The sequence below is a fragment of the Bradysia coprophila genome, chromosome IV (genome assembly GCF_014529535.1).
Source record: "Bradysia coprophila strain Holo2 chromosome IV, BU_Bcop_v1, whole genome shotgun sequence".
NCBI lineage: Eukaryota > Metazoa > Arthropoda > Insecta > Diptera > Sciaridae > Bradysia > Bradysia coprophila.
In genome coordinates this window covers 6,336,308-6,349,123 of record NC_050738.1, presented here as the reverse complement: position 1 = coordinate 6,349,123, position 12,816 = coordinate 6,336,308, and the positions used below count along the sequence as shown (strand labels likewise).

The window sequence follows — 12,816 nt, the reverse complement described above, 5'->3', positions numbered from 1 at the left end:
AATCTATCGGAGTTAAACTCAACCACTGTCACTGATCGATATTTTTGATTTTATCGAAAAGTTAAATTGAGCATTGGCGATAAACTCTGACGGGACTTTGCGCTGCAAAATGCCTTCTCATTTCCAAAAATATTTCAGTATCAATTTCGCTTTTCATATTTCAAACTACAACAAATGTTGTGAATGAGACAGCCCAATGACGCAGCAAACAAAGACAATTTTTCGAATGTTCAACAACCGAGAAAAGTTGACATGTCCGTCTAGATGAAAATTTATGTTTTAAATGACAATGAAAAAAAAATGAAAATGAAAATTATTAAGATATCATTTCCACTTTATTCCAGCTTTTTCCGTATTATTCTAGGTCAGAAACATAAATCAGAGTGTTTAGGCGTTTTTATTTCATAAAAACGAAATCATTCCCATTCCATCCGCAGCCACCAACACAACATTCTACCAACTTTAATATGTATTTTCATTTTATTTTAGACCAACAAAATATTTTTTTTTTGAGAAACACATACACACACATATACACACAAAGTGGAAAATTAATATCTTACGACATGAACTTCCAGAGTTTAAAAGCAATTTATAAATTCAAAGCACGTATTTTGCTCAGTGCGCCTTCTTCCCCCATATTATCAAACCTCGCCGAAAAATCTCATTATTATCTTTCTATTTTCGGTTCTCCCATGTAATAATTTAAGGGTATCGTGTATAATACAGAGTACGATGCTTGGGACTTGGAAAAACCGAGTGCTAAAAACGAAATATTTATAAAAATCGTCCCATGTCTCGTTATTTTTATGTAGGTCATATGGTGATGGTGGATGGCACATCAAGGTGCCATTATAATACTATCCTATATACCGAAAAAAAGTGATTGGATACGAGTGAGTTTTTGTATATCAAACGACAAGAGAAAATTTATTCCGCAGCACAGCGATATTTATTCAAATATTCTGACAATTTTTCAATGTCAATGCGAGACATAGAAACGAGTTCGCAAAAACATGAGTTTCACCCAATGATGGTCGATGAATGTGAAGTGGAACATTAAGGTTGAAATGAGCAATATGCTGTCTGGCATTTTTACGCGTTTTTTTTTATTGAAGGTGTGAGCCAGCCGTTAAGCTTGTGTGACCTTCAGTAATGTGAATCGACCCCTATTTTATTATTAAATATAAGTTGTATCACCTAAATGTCTAGGTAGACTTGAACAGCATTTTCTCTGCCATCGAGTTTTGAATTATTCAGTTAATCTACTACATGCCGTATTTCGGCATAGCTCCTAGCATCAAAAAAGAAAAAAATTTTGAGGCTGATGGTATCAGATTATTTATTGCATTTCTTTTGTACAGACAGGAGTCAAGCTTACTTCATGTGAGTTAAAACGCACAACACATACATGTACCAAAATTTGAGGCTTTTTGACGAGCTTGTCCCAAAGTATTTTTAAAAAGACAATCTTCGGAGGATTTTCAAGTACCTATCGTTTTGCAAGAATTGTTTACTGATTCTGGATGAATTTCCAAAGTTTTTTTTTTTTTCAATTTTCATTCTGATTTGATTTCTTTGATCCTTTACAAGGTGTTTCTATGATTTTAGATTTTAAAGGATTTTCATTTGACTGCCAGGGGATTTTATACGATTATTTGAACCTCGCATACGAGGGAGCTGGAGCTGGAGCAGTGATATGATTTTAGTCATCATATTCCTGTATAAGGGAGTGTTAATTTCCACAACCTAGGGAATACCTAGAACAGACAGATCTTTTTCACCCAAAGTATTGTTACGTAATTTAGTTCGAACGAAATAGTGGTAGAGACTGTGTTGTTAACCTCAACTTCGCCTCGGGTTCACAATTTCACAATTTATCTAGTGGTGAAATAATTCATTATGCATTTTGCTTCATAAATAGCTAGTTCAAGATGAAAAAGCTACGCAGATGTCAATATTTTGCCATCTCTTGATTTTTATAGAATTTTTCGTTTTTCAGATAAACGCTTTTCGATCCTACCTTTCAATGGCTTAATTTGAATTTACTTTTATAAGGACGTCAGAAAAAAAAACAAAGTCTGGAAACATGTTGAAAATTTGTGAGAGGTATCGTTATTAAAGTGACTAAAAAGTTGCTATCTTAGGTCTTAGGTCTGATAAGTTGTGAAAGTTGACACACCCTGCACTAAGTACAGTGTACTTTGTTCATCACAGATCTCCTGAATCCTTGTCTGTTAGTAGTAGTTATAGAGGCTATTAGAGAATCATCCTCATTCAGCTTTTGAACTACTGACGCATTGAATACTATTGTAAGTTTTCACCTAAATCTCTAAGGTGAAAAAAAACCATCATTGCAAATCGTATTTTCTTATACAATAAAATAAATAAACGGGGTTAATTCTGGGTTCTTATGCAATGTAATACTTCTACTCAATGGAAAGCCCTTTTTTTGAAGTTCCCATGTGACAATAAAGAAAATTGGATATTTTTTTAGAAGTAGTAGAGGGTATTATACACATGAGAATAATATATGTGTCTTGTGATGGTGACAGTACACTGTGAAGCCGCTTCCTTATACACGGAAATCAAAAGGAAATAGATTGTATTGGGAGAAATAACATGGGACATGTATATGTAACTATATATCATTGTGCGTATATGTGAGGATTATAAATGCGAAAAGATTTTCTTTAAACAAAAACCACTGGTAATTTAATTTAGTTGACTTCCCGGTCGGTCCCTGCTTGAGAAGATACAAATCGGTTGCTATTCACATTTTCTACCACATGAATTACAAGTTAACTGACGCACTATTTATTTTGATGGCGTCTTATAGGGTGAACGTTTTCACAGATATGCGATTAAGGATGTAAAACTGATCTATGCAATAGATTCCCATAATCCCTTTCTGATTTTATCCAATATTTGCGGTAAACGCTGTGTGCTTGAAATAAGAGGGAAAGGATTTGGCTACAACATGATGTAGTGAAGTAAATCGAAAACCCAGACGTATTACCTCGTACGGATTTCGAAGGATCTGTTAATGCCGATAAAAAATAGACTCGACACAGTTGTGCGATGAATGTAAAAAAAACCGCCCCTTGTTTTGATATGGTTTCGCGTTTATATTTTTCCATTGATAGTTTTCATCATTTTGAATTTATTTCACTTGATTCAGTCAATTTAACGTCAACAACATAACGTTGCTGCTGTCTGCGAGCTTTGCGGAAAAGATAATCCCAATCCGCTTGCCTGACGAGGTTGCACTGAGGATTTTTAAAATTTATATTTAATCCTAAATTGTATTGAGTAGAAATAATTGAGAATTCCAACTTTGTAAGGATTCTTCTTTAACATTTCAGTCAGTCAGCAAAGATATCATTAGGACTGTTATCGAATCTATTACTTCATTTTATTATAAATATTTCAAGCTTCATATAGTTTTTGCTTTATAAGACGATTTCAATTAGAGCTCGTAAATAATTGAATTCAATATTTGACATACTGTCGTCTGAATAGAACTTATATTTCTTTAGAATTCACGTAAAGTTGGTATGGTGTTACATTATTTTACTGATCACATTCAATGTAACTGATATTGGAAGAGTAACACTGAATGGGGTCATACTCGAATTCATTCGAAAGTATGATCTCGTAATTTACGTAATCCACTTTTAAGGCATCAAACTCATGGATGAAATTCTTCTGGCAACGGGTAGTCATATGTTATCGACAACAGAAACTAAAATTAACAATGAACTCTGAGTGTTGATCTGTTTTTTAGAAAAATCTGTGCTAAAATTTATGAAGTAAGAGATTCTTTATCAAAACTTTGAGCACAACACAAGAGAAGTGACAGATTGCAGTAGATCTATATTGATTTTACCGAGATATGGTTGGCATTTTTACAAAAGGTTAACAGATAACGTAAGCTATGATAAACCCTGAAACCCAGTTCAGGTTATTTAGACAGATTAATTTGAATTTATATCTTTCTATTCACCTTTGTTTTTTATGGACAAAAGAATTCAAACAATTTACAACACCCTGCCTTTGTACTGAATAATTTATGCCCGGCAAAGTCTAAAACAAAAACATAAAAATCTGATTTTACCTACTACATAAATTAACAGAAGAACCCACATCCAAAACACACACACACACCTTTATGTATATGATTTGTAATCCAGCAGCTACTCTGCCTCATATCTCTTTTATCACAAACTTCCGTTCCAAATTAAATTTTTACAGAACAACACAAGACACAAAGAACAGAAGAAAAAAGGAATTTCCAACATAAACACAAGTAAAAATTAATTTCACACACCTTTTTTAATTGTGCTTTCACCCTAAATCAAACATCACAAATTACTTACACAAACAAAACCGTCTAGTACGCACGAAAAAGCACCTAGGCAAAAGACATTTTGATTATATTCCCTCTTATTGTACCCTTGAATAGCAAATACAAAGATTTTGTGGGAGGTTTATAAAAAAAAGAGATGATAATACACACAAAATTACCTTACAGAGGTTGAGAATAATACCATGTGTCCTTCGCCGTAAATGGGACTTAAAACTGGGATGCAAAGTGTAAGGAAATAAAACCCCCGAGAGTTTTTTTTTGTTATTATAAGGGTGGATACTGGCCAAAAATTTTCTTTTGAACACAATAATGAACTTGAAATTAAACAACATTTTGTCGAACCAAAAATCAAATCAATTATGCTAAGTCAATGTTAAACAGAAATATGCCGAACCAGAGAGAGACTTTCAAGAGTAAAATGACAAAAAAACAACAACAAAAATTTATTGTTCGTATTTCACGTCTTGCTAATAAATTCCTTTCTTCTCCATATCGTTTCTTTCATTTTGTATTTGATATATAACACAGCAACGCGGTGTGAGACGGAGGTTGTGTGTATAATAATACATAATACAATCGTTCGTTTGGAGCTTTTTCGACTGAAAAAGAAAATTTTTATTTGTATGAACACAGTGTTTCGGAGATATGGCTAATGCGATATAAAAATGGGGAACATCTATTCGATGAAAATGGAATCAGCAAAGACTATTTCAGGTCCTGACCTAATAATATTATAGTGTCGATGCACGGCACAAACATAAAGCGAAGAAAGCATAAATAGGTATTTGTTAACCAAGGGTAGAAAATAGGAAATTACATAAAGAGCGAAAGTTCGCGGCCAGAACGAAGCGAGGACCGCAATTCGCTCAAGGTGGAATATCCTATTTCTCTCCGAGGTGAACACAACGTGTTTCATGCTGGCGTTTTGCGAAAATCCGCAATTTTGTCCACTTTCAAGAAAATAAGAAAATAATCATTTTCTCACCGAATATGGCCGAGCCCGCCATTTTAGGGGAGAAATAGTTATTTATACAACAGAGTGGTAAATGCTTTTTTAGGCACTAGATGTGAAGATCTACTCAACAGCACAGTGTGTAATTCGTTAGCCTCACACTGATATATTGTCTTGGAAATCGAAATCGCTGACACATTAATAAAAAAAATTATTAATGCTATGTGATATAGGTTTGTTCCAAGTAACTGTAAACACAAACTTTGACAACCCGAACAACGACAATTTCATCCATAGCAACGTCGCTTTCGTGATATTTCATACAAATCGAGCAACGTCGCCTACGCGATTTACACAGAGATATTATTGAGGTTATGGTTCTATGGATGAAATTTGACAATTCATATGGCCTTGGAACAAACCTATACGAATCCAACTAGCGAATATATCAGACACCAATCGCCATCTATTAGCAAATGGTGGGAACAAAAGCTCTTCCGTCTGCACTCAGCAAGCGATTTAGTAAGGTGCTTGGCTACGTTGTAGAAGACATTCTCAAAGAAGTTCTTAGGTCTGGGTGATTATCATGAGAAAAAGAAGCTCTTCAGTCAGCAATCAGCAAAAACGATATAGTAAGGTGCATGGCTATGTCGTTGAAGACAAAAAAGTTCTCAAGGTCTGAATATTGGATGTCGTAGTGACCGATGCTACCGTCAAAGAGATCCAATCAATGGAATGGAAAACTCACACTCAACAATGTTTAACAAAAAAAAAGCTCGAGGCCGTAGGCCGAGTGTGACAATACACATCGTGTGCCTAAAAAAGCATTTATCATCGAGTTGTATACAACGTTTTTCGCAATAAAGGCAATGGAAAGTCCCACTTGTCGTCACTTGTTGCGAAAATGATTATATTCTCACCAAAAATGACACCTCTCAGAGTGAAAACAAAACGACATTTTCGCAACGCTTCATAGTGGACAAAATTAGGATTTTCACATCGCTAGCATGAAGAAAAAAAAACATTATAATCATCGATATGTATACGAATCATGTCTGAAATGGTAATAAATAATATATATGCGACGATAACATGTACAAACACTGGAAGAACGAAGATGTAGGACTCGGATAAGGGACGATATAACGGTGGTATACGAGGACTTTCTATTTTTTTTATTTTTTATTTTGTTTATCTGACCTAGTTGGTATTTTTCCGGAATTTTGCATTGCAACATAAAAATTTAAATAGCGGAGGTTCGTAGCAACGTTCCCTTTTCAATTTCGACTAGGGGTTTTACAAAAGGAAAATATTAGATATTTATATCCGCATATCCTTACAGGGTTGGTCTGTACAAATGCAGTTGAATATATTGAATGATACAAATTTTTTATGTAAAATATCTGCGACGAATTTCATGCATTTAAAAAAGTTGTGCATAACAGATGACGGGGTGAGAACTGTGTATGCTTCAACAAATTTTCAGTACAGTGGGGGAAAGATAAGAAGTTATATATTCAATCCTACTCAACAAATAGGGCCTACAAATTCAAGTTCGATTCATTCAGTGAACACATAATATTAATGGCGCTACTGTTACACCTTCAAAATAAAAATAGGGTGGAAAGGTTTGCATGGAATTTAAGTTCTTTTTATTTAATTTTTTATAAATTTGGAAATCTCTAAATATATGCTTAAGACAACTCAATAACGCAGTGTGTTGATCGAGGAATGAATTATTGAGTTACCAGTTTGTAGGTTCGAATTTCAACCGCAACACTATGCTACTCTCAATAAGATTTGTCGGCAATAGCAAGGTCTGAATTGAATCGGTTCATTGGTTTGTGGTTGAGATAGTATCTACGAGAAACATATATCGTGCTCCCGTTGTGCTAAGTGTTATTATGTCTTGTGCATCGTTCAGTCAATTAGACAAAAAGCCCCCGTCTACTGTGTGTGTTTTCTTTAAATATTTTTGTTTTAAATCTCTCTGCGATCTCAGAGCCGTATTAAGCAGTCCATGGCAGGGTGGGTTGATTGCCCGAAAAATTGGAAGAATCAAAGAAAAATCGGTTTTTCGAAGTTTTTATGGTGTTCTGACAACTGTGACAGTATCTATATACGGGCCTGTGGATTAGGGAGGCTTAAATCGAGATTAAAAACAATTCTGCCGTAATTTGCATAAGACACTTAGTGACAATTTCAAATAAAAGAATTCTTTTGTTTAAAATTGTCCCTGATGCAAACCGAGCAATTAATTTCATGATTGTTGTGACAGACCTGTGAAAAGGAAAACCTTTCAAATAAGCCAATCAATAAATACAGTCAAGCAGAAAGTGCCCAATCCCCAGTCTGAAACATCAACGAGACTATAAGCTTGTTTCCTCTTGATTAGCTTTGTCTTTAAAGTGCATTTTGTTGTTACTTCGTAACTTGACGTATATATATGCCAAATGATTTTACCAATAATATTGTGTCTGCTTGTCTCCCATTTGAAATTTGAATGAAAATACAGCAATGTTACTTGCAACGAAACAATTCCGTTCAGTCGACATGCAATTGAATGGTACAACCAATGAAGCTTCTGATATCGCCGTCGCATCATGTATAAAACAATAGATGTTACGTGTATGCCTGTATGTAGATATACGAACGTGATAATTTAATGTCTCTCTTGTAATATCGCCTCAAGTCATAGCCACAATCATCTGCACTTTATAACTAAAATAAACTTTACAATATTGTCCTTTTGGCTGAAAGTCGATACTTCTATACACAGTCAGATACCACATACCGACTTCTATTATTAATTTATAATATCAACGACGAGGAGGAAAATTTAATTGATGCCAAACCCTTGAAATTCAGCTTGTCGTTTGTAGTACTTCGTGAAAATAATAATCCAAAACCAACGCTATTAAAGTTTTGATAAAGTGTTTGTGTAAAATCCACTCCATTAGAGATATGGCGAACGGTTGGATCTTACAAACTTCATCCAAAGTAACCAACCATACATGATACTCATTTCTATATAACTGAAAATCTTCCGAGATACACACACACACACCGCCTTATAATGCCGCGTATAAATTGCGACGAAATGTTTTCGTCTACTATTATTTATGTACTCGTACTACGGGAAAACGTGTCGTGACATATCTTTTGAGTAGTTGAGACTAAATTTAAAGCTTCCGGAAGAAAATACACACAGACGACTCGATGCCCTATTAGATATATTGCTGCTGCATTATAATATTGTGCCGAACGTATTTATTCGCCGTGAATGTGAAAATACGTACCGTATTTGTGTACAGTACATAATACCTTTGCTTCGGCATTCTAAATGTAAATCAGAAAAGTAGTTGCTGTATGATGGTGGTATGCATGAAGTGTAATTTAGTAAATTTCAATAATAGTAATGTATTCACATCGAAAGATTTTAGTGCGCTATCAGTATGCTGCGCCACCAGACACATGTTATTTTTGTTCAGTTTGTTGATGATTTCGAGGTAGGAAAACATGAAATTATTTTATCAAGTGGCCCAAAGGCGAAAAGCATAACTTTTAAGTTCACATGCCCTCAATCTCAATATCGTCTGCTTTCGTTTCTTTTTCTCATTATAACTGAAGGGCTGGTTAGGACATATGTAAAATGTTTCCAAATTCTGCATCATTAAAACGATATGGTTGCTTAAACAATCATAATTCTGCGAAATAAATTTCGAATGCGAATCGCTTCTTTTAGATGATAGTCTGTTCGTAGATGAACTTCGCAAAGTTTATTTTATCATAATTATCGTTCAAACTTTGGCTGGGATAAAATGAATAATTGGGATTTGTTCGACGTTAAACTTTTTCCTTTTGGAAATTTCGTAGCATTGGGTTCATTGCCAGAGAGCTCAATAGACGTTGATGGATGAAAATAAAATTTAGTTTCATGCGAAAACGTGTTGAGTTACACAAGTGTTCCGTAGACAGTGGGTGGTTGAGTGGGTGGTGTTCCATAACGTCTATTCATCGCAAAATTATAATCGTTTGAGATACGTTTGTGGGTGGGTTATGATGATATCACACATCAAGAATGGTTGTCGTCTGTCGAGATGTAAGGAAAGGTGAATTGCTTTTCGCAATTGGTGGGTTAAAGTGACAACTTCGTAGGCATACAATTAAGACCAAGAATCGGATCAAGTTGACTTGAAGTCAGTTTACTTGAATAGGATCTGAAACCTCTCATATGTCATCAGATTGTTTCAAACTCAGCTGAAAAATTGTTACATTAAAATAATGAAACATTTCAGATATTAGGGGAGGTCTTTGCGTCAAAAAAAATGGCTCCGTGGGCCTTAAGTTTTTACGATTTTTCTTTATTCCATGGGGTTTGCCATGAAAAGTTGTGGAACAAAAAGGTTTTCCGGAAAATGAAAAAATGTTTTTTAAACCAGGAATGAAAACATTTTTAAAATCGAATAAATCGAATAAATCGAATATATCCGTAAATACAATCTACACAAAAAATGTACCGGAAAATTCATCAGATTTGATGCCATTTTCACTGGCCATTTCCAATCCATTTTCCATAAATGAGGTGTCTTTCGAAAGCTACGTTCAAGTACTTCTGATTTCGTGATCCATGTTCAGGAGGCTGATATATGGCATGAGAAAGTCATGTATTGGATTGGATTTTTTAAACATTTTTTCACTCCCCTTGATTTCTGTTCAAGTATTATGGAAAGTTCCATTTTTGGGATGTTATTGACGATTATAGATCATTGTCAATGTCGTTTGAGCTGTCAAATAAGTTGTCAATTTCACAAAGCTAACCTCAAATCGAACAAAAAAGTATTGGATGGTGAGACGCCACACAAATTTTCATACATTTCAAGGGGCGGCTCTATGAACGAAACATCTTTTGAGGTTAGCTTTGTGAAATTGACAACTCATTTGACACTTTTTGAGAGAAGAAACCGCTATTTGACACTGATCTATTGCGACAAAACTATTCAATTAGTCCCCTTTCTCGATGAATTTTTTTGATTTTTTTTGAAGCAATTCATCCAAAATAATGACGAATCCTAACGCTCCTATTACTTCTTTGTTGAATATCTTGAATTTTTGGCAATTTTTTGGGATAAAATTGGGACTTTAACAAATTTAAGGTTACCATAGGCACCTCCAAAAATTAGTGACCTGACTTCTCCATTGTCCACTGTCTTCCCTATCCCAGAACTATAGAACTATAGAACACAGGAGAGAACCAGTACCTGATGTCCGAACAAGCAGATGTTTCCAAAACCGGTCCTGCAATTTATGTGAAGGAACCTCAAACTGATGTTGTAACAAAAATCAGTTTTACATTTTCAGCCTCAAAACTGGACCTGATTCGAGTCTCACATACAAACATCTAGACCAATTAACAACTCCGGAATGAAAGTTCTAAAATAACAACATTTGATAGTGTTAGGGCCAGATAAAGTTAACTTTTTAACATTTGTGCAACGATTAAGCCTTGGATTTATTTTCCAAAACTGCACGTAACATTACACCCCAGAAAAAAACCGTGTAGTTGTTCAACTTTTTCTTCCCAGAAAAAATCGACACAGATCAAAATGTGTAATAAATGAAACATACAAAAACGAAAAACTTTTATTTTTTGGATTAAAAAAGTTAGAACAGAAATTTCTACATACTGGAATCGAATTAAAGTGTCAGACATCCCCTGATGGTCGTAAAACATTAACAAACTTTGCATGCATCCATTGCAACGAGATCTATTATGATACGTTGTGTGAAACTTTCAACAACAACAACAACAAAAAATGCTAAAAAAAGGAAAAACAAATCCAAAATCGATGCATCAAACACACATTATATTTGGTCATTTATAAAAGCAGACAGTTTCCGCTGCCATTATTGTTTTATAGCTGCATTCATACCCACCACCGCACCGCCACAATCTACCATATATATAACGATGATGATAAGTTTACATTGCATACAAATTCGTTTCCTTTTTAAAGGAAGAAAATGGTTTCAATTCAGTTCGCTAAAGTTATATGGATTTCATAGTTAAAACAGAGAATACGAACAAGTTTATTATGAATGAACCGGAGGGCGAGTCAAATGGCCTTGGTATCATGCCAAGAAAAGTTGACGGTGCTCTCGATATTTTCTTCCGCAATTTTTTTTTCTCTGTGATTTTCGGGGTGGAATATCTACCAGCATAAAGTGAAGTGGCGTATGGTGATTTTACATTGTACACCTTTTTATACTTTGATTATCGGAAAGATGATAGAAACGAGGGAAATGGTTCGGTGTTACCCTATAAAAAGTCACATTACACCAGAATAAGGGCGAATAATGAATGTTTATTGCATGTTTTGTACAATATAATACTTGAGAAAAAGATAATATTCAGCAAAATTCCTGCGAAAATGTCGAGCAAAATGTTTCGAAAAGTTCTTTTATTGCATTGAATATGAGGCCAAGTGGAAGGTATTTTTTTCTATCGAGAATGAAAAGCGGTACAATGAAGCTACACATCGAATTATAAGATGGCATATCTATTGATTGTTACGTAATGCTCGGAGATATCTATTTATGCGAATTCGATATTGAGCTGACTTTTCATGATATAAATCGTTTGGGTCTGCTTAAAATATGTGAATAATGGGGAGAAAATTTTCGGAAAATATTTTGTTATATTCATGTTATATATGTTTGCATTATGATCTTTCTAAAGCAATTTTGGAATGTATTCTGTGAACTAAATCAGATACAATTCACGCTGTATACATCCGTTCAAAGAATTATTTCGACGTTTCTTTCGGCTGACGAAAATAAATTTAAATTGAAAGAAAAAATGAAATTCTTATCGACAAAATTATAATAAAATTAAACATTCAATCAAGTTCAGTTTAAAAGTAAACCGAACCGAAGAAATTAATATAAAAGGAAGTTTACCCTTAACTTGTTTGCATGCTTTACTTCACCAGTAAATTCTATTCAACAACAAGGGTTCAGAAAGTGTATTGAATTTTGACTTTAAATATTCACAACTGAAACGAATACATTTCGATCAAAATATTAAAGTGCAAAATGGAGTTTCGTATTACAGTGTTTTTCGCTATACTTTAACTTGTGTCTAACACGGAAGCTTTATCTGAAACTGCTTACTGACGAAACATATTTGGAATTGTGGGATTTCCCGAAAAAAATTTATTCTTAAAACAAACTTCCACAGTGAGTTGTAACAAGGTTAGGTTAAAACCAGGACTTTTCGAAAGCGACCGAGAGTAAGCTTTTACTGACAGTTGTATCGTATGTTATCGCAATAACGGCAAAAATAAATTCTGAGCTCCAGGCAACGTGGTCTTAACACTCGACGTTAGTAACGTCACGTTATGCGCGATAAAATGTTTTTGAATTTTTATTTTCTCCGCTTAATTTTGTCTATTCGTCTTATTGAAAACAAAGCCCTTTATCTATTTTAGGCCCA

At 34.3% G+C, this 12,816-nt stretch overlaps 1 protein-coding gene and 1 long non-coding RNA gene across 2 annotated transcripts in view; one reads left to right on the top strand and one right to left on the bottom strand.

Moving 5' to 3' along the window:
* The window catches only part of LOC119066739, a 115,041-nt gene that overhangs the window by 93,945 nt on the left and 8,280 nt on the right, over nt 1-12,816 (bottom strand). The window lies entirely within an intron of this gene.
* LOC119066813 lies at nt 5,769-5,988 on the top strand. The gene is made up of 2 exons (XR_005085801.1): nt 5,769-5,884; nt 5,919-5,988. It is a non-coding gene; the product is annotated as an uncharacterized LOC119066813 (long non-coding RNA).